Genomic DNA, 4,763 nt, shown 5'->3' on the forward strand with positions numbered 1-4,763 from the left:
CTGCGCGCCCGGAGCCTGTGCTCCGCAACGGGAGAGGCCACAGCAGAGGGAGGCCCGCGTACCACCAAAAAAAAAAAAAAAAAAAAACAAGAAGCAAACGATATGATAGCTTTACAAGTCAGATGTAGCCAAACATCTAAAAGATCTTCCATGAAAATATGGAGTGTTGAGTGCAAATGGGCAAAATTTACTCCACCACTATCGGCCTCCAAACAATTAAGGGCTGGCACAGCGGGGAAGGTTCATCGACAGCACGTGAAAGCTGCAAGCTGCTTTCCCCTCACGGTGAGGTCGTGGCTACTCAGATTCTCAACAGCCAGGAAACTCCAGTCATCAGAATCGCGCTTTACAGTCCTATGAAATCAGTCACGCTCCTAACGATGAGCCTAAACTATTCAGAAATAAAACTGCAGCATCTCTTGAATGCAGTGACATTGGTTTAACAGAAATATACAGATATTCACACTCCTGACCCTCGGTGTGCTGCTCCTCTCTAGTTCATCTGGCAAACTCTCAAGCTTTGAAACCAGGCTCCTGCATTCCCACCTCTGAGAGGGTTTCCGAGGCACTGACTCGAATCCTCTCCCTGTGATCAGGCTGAACGAAGTGCTCCCTTTTCTCCACTCCCACACCAATCTGTTCAAACCTCTGTTACGTACTTACCATGTTGAATTATAATTTATTTGTTTACTTGTTTGTCTCCCACTCTAGGCTGTCAGTTCCTTGAAGAAGGAGAACTGGTTCTATTCACCTTTGTAACCCCAGTACCTAGGGCTGCACCTGGCAAATAGGTGTTTCCTAAATGCTGGTTCGAAGAACAAATGACCCAGAGCACAGTACCATTCCTCGAGCATGCCATGCGTTTTCATGCCTTTGCTCATGCTGATTCCTTTCCTGGGATGCCCCCTGCTGCATTTCTCAGCTAGCTCAGAAGTCACCTGCTCGTAGGACTGTAGAAGCTAAACTCTTCCGACCCTCTAGGGCCTCACACGGGACTGCCTGCCTACTTCTCTGTGCTCCTTTGTTCACAAATGAAATTCACTCCATTCCTCGGGCCATGGAACTTTTCCTACTGTATCCTAACATTAGAGGTCTGCTTCTTTCTGGATCAATTACAGTATCCTAGAGGGCAGGTGTTACCAAAGGCCTCTTCTGTGGTTCCGACACAGTGTAAGGACCACAGACATTCAAGTAAGGTTTAATATTCCATTCTTCCAACTGCGGGGAATTATTCTATTCTTTGTTCTTCCTTCCTTCCTTACGCAGTTAATGTTAACAAGGTGATAACCCTCTCGCGTGAAAAATGCCATACGCTATTGCACGCTAATATGACATAAATTTCAAGCACTATTTCTTTTCCTACCAACTACAAATAAGGGTCACTGTCCTATAGGAAGCCAGTCACATTTTCAAGAAAGTGAACCCTTCTCTCAATATAAAGAAAACATGCAAAAAAAATTTAAGTTCTTACATTAGTTCTCCGCCTTGGAATCAGAATGTAAGAGAATCACATTTAGTATTCAGAATCTCTTGGGAGGGGAAACTTCAAGATGAGAAGCATCATTAAGTAACACTTAGAACAGCAATTTTAATTAACTGTTCTTGGCAGTAATAGAAAAACCACTAACCAGCATTTTACTAATATCCTTGATAAGAACTTTTTCTCCTCAAACTGGTATTTTAAGAAAACAACCACCAACGAGGTCAATAACAGTAAAGATTAAATCCCAAGACATTCAGCTGTCTTTGCTCCATTATGCTGGTTTTTGGACCAGAAGATCTGCAAAAATATCTAAGCGATGAAGCAATTTTTGTATTTTCCAGCACTTTTACCAGTGAATGGTATTCTTTCATAGCTGTTTTAAAAAATATCTATCCCAGAGTTTCTTGTTTATTAATCATTCATGGAGATTTTATTTTTTAATTCAGACTTTTTTTCCCTTTGGAGGGCAGGAATTCTCACAATTACTGTTTAAGAGCCAGCAGTTCTCTGACCTGTCTGCATGGGTTTTTATGCAGAACAATTTAAGAAATCTTTAGGACTGGTACACACCAAATTTAATAAAATTCAAACCTTTTCAACAAGTTGATTCTCAAACAAATGCTTTACAGTTTTGTTACAAAGTCAAAAGAAAATGTTGACTAATTGCTTCTGAAAAAAGCAAATTTTCCCCAGCAAAAGCAACAATGCTGAATTTTTCCTGTGATTCTGGTCACCTTAAAACCTAAGCAGATCAATGCTGGTAAAGGCACTTGAGAATATAGTACTGGTTTCCTCCGATTTCTTCTTAGCCTATAACATCTTACAAGAAAAAATGGTTCAATTTCAAATTCGTTCATAGGGGAAAGGTTTTCTGAAGGGTGGTTCCAACTGCTAACTTTAAAACAAAAATGTAAACAGAGCTGAAACCAAGCAGTTTAAACCACAATGGTTTTGATGTCACTTAATGAACCTTAGTCCATATGTAATCAAGTTTTACATAGTTTGTTCAAGCCCAAATTTTGGCTTCATAGATTCTAATGCCAAGTCTCTGATCAGTGGTGGAACATGGCAATGAATGTATCACTCCTTAACGTTTAAGTGTGTGATGCGACTTCTGAAACTCTTTAACGTTCTTAAAAAAATGAGTGAGAATTTAAACCGTCAACCATGAAAGGCAAACAGGGTACAGTGACAAAACAAAACAAGGGAAGATAAAAACACAACACACACACACACACACACACAAAATCAAACCCAGACTGCAGGACCAGGAGTTCCAGCCTGACATTTTCAGGTAAAGTTGGACAAATTTTCTAAGAGCCTGCCGTGGACCTGAATGTCCTCACGAAATAAAATGAGGGAATTGGGTGCAGTGCCATCTGTGGTCTTGGCTACCTCCTATAGCCACCGCTCGCCACAACTAGAGAAAGCCCACGCGCAGCAATGAAAACCCAACGCAGCCAAAAATAAATAAAATAAAAAAATATGTATATCCATCAGATTCATGTCTAAGGTGGTAACTTCAGTCAAAATTCTAATACTGAAAAAGCTACTTTGATTAGTGTGAAATGTCCCATTTGTAGTAGATACGTTTAAAATCCTCAAAATCTACATTTAGCTAAGGATGAATAGTTGAAGCAATATCGTTCTTCATAATCTATATACAGACTAACTTGAATTTCAGCATTCCTTCTTTTGACTCGGTCTAAACAAGAAGCAAGGGCTTCCCTGGTGGTGCAGTGGTTGCGCGTCCGCCTGCCGATGCAGGGGAACCGGGTTCGCGCCCCGGTCTGGGAGGATCCCACGTGCCGCGGAGCGGCTGGGCCCGTGAGCCATGGCCGCTGGGCCTGCGCGTCCGGAGCCTGTGCTCCGCAACGGGAGAGGCCACAGCAGAGGGAGGCCTGCATACCACAAAAAAAAAAAAAAAAAAAAACAAGAAGCAAACGATATGATAGCTTTACAAGTCAGATGTAGCCAAACATCTAAAAGATCTTCCATGAAAATATGGAGTGTTGAGTGCAAATGGGCAAAATTTACTCCACCACTATCGGCCTCCAAACAATTGAGGGCTGGCACAGCGGGGAAGGTTCATCGACAGCACGTGAAAGCTGCAAGCTGCTTTCCCCTCACGGTGAGGTCGTGGCTACTCAGATTCTCAACAGCCAGGAAACTCCAGTCATCAGAATCGCGCTTTACAGTCCTATGAAATCAGTCACGCTCCTAACGATGAGCCTAAACTATTCAGAAATAAAACTGCAGCATCTCTTGAATGCAGTGACATTGGTTTAACAGAAATATACAGATATTCACACTCCTGACCCTCGGTGTGCTGCTCCTCTCTAGTTCATCTGGCAAACTCTCAAGCTTTGAAACCAGGCTCCTGCATTCCCACCTCTGAGAGGGTTTCCGAGGCACTGACTCGAATCCTCTCCCTGTGATCAGGCTGAACGAAGTGCTCCCTTTTCTCCACTCCCACACCAATCTGTTCAAACCTCTGTTACGTACTTACCATGTTGAATTATAATTTATTTGTTTACTTGTTTGTCTCCCACTCTAGGCTGTCAGTTCCTTGAAGAAGGAGAACTGGTTCTATTCACCTTTGTAACCCCAGTACCTAGGGCTGCACCTGGCAAATAGGTGTTTCCTAAATGCTGGTTCGAAGAACAAATGACCCAGAGCACAGTACCATTCCTCGAGCATGCCGTGCGTTTTCATGCCTTTGCTCATGCTGATTCCTTTCCTGGGATGCCCCCTGCTGCATTTCTCAGCTAGCTCAGAAGTCACCTGCTCGTAGGACTGTAGAAGCTAAACTCTTCCGACCCTCTAGGGCCTCACACGGGACTGCCTGCCTACTTCTCTGTGCTCCTTTGTTCACAAATGAAATTCACTCCGTTCCTCGGGCCATGGAACTTTTCCTACTGTATCCTAACATTAGAGGTCTGCTTCTTTCTGGATCAATTACAGTATCCTAGAGGGCAGGTGTTACCAAAGGCCTCTTCTGTGGTTCCGACACAGTGTAAGGACCACAGACATTCAAGTAAGGTTTAATATTCCATTCTTCCAACTGCGGGGAATTATTCTATTCTTTGTTCTTCCTTCCTTCCTTACGCAGTTAATGTTAACAAGGTGATAACCCGCTCGCGTGAAAAATGCCATACGCTATTGCACGCTAATATGACATAAATTTCAAGCACTATTTCTTTTCCTACCAACTACAAATAAGGGTCACTGTCCTATAGGAAGCCAGTCACATTTTCAAGAAAGTGAACCCTTCTCTCAA

At 42.9% G+C, this 4,763-nt stretch overlaps 1 long non-coding RNA gene across 1 annotated transcript in view; it reads left to right on the plus strand.

Moving 5' to 3' along the window:
- LOC129391517 (uncharacterized) overlaps positions 1-2,876 on the plus strand; it is a 49,640-nt gene extending 46,764 nt beyond the window's left edge. Inside the window, exon 3 of the long non-coding RNA XR_008615763.1 lies at positions 712-2,876. This is a non-coding gene — a long non-coding RNA (uncharacterized lncRNA). The remainder of the gene's footprint in view (positions 1-711) is intronic.
- Positions 2,877-4,763: the final 1,887 nt, after the last annotated feature.

This window comes from Physeter macrocephalus, chromosome 18, assembly GCF_002837175.3.
Source record: "Physeter macrocephalus isolate SW-GA chromosome 18, ASM283717v5, whole genome shotgun sequence".
Classification (NCBI taxonomy): domain Eukaryota; kingdom Metazoa; phylum Chordata; class Mammalia; order Artiodactyla; family Physeteridae; genus Physeter; species Physeter macrocephalus.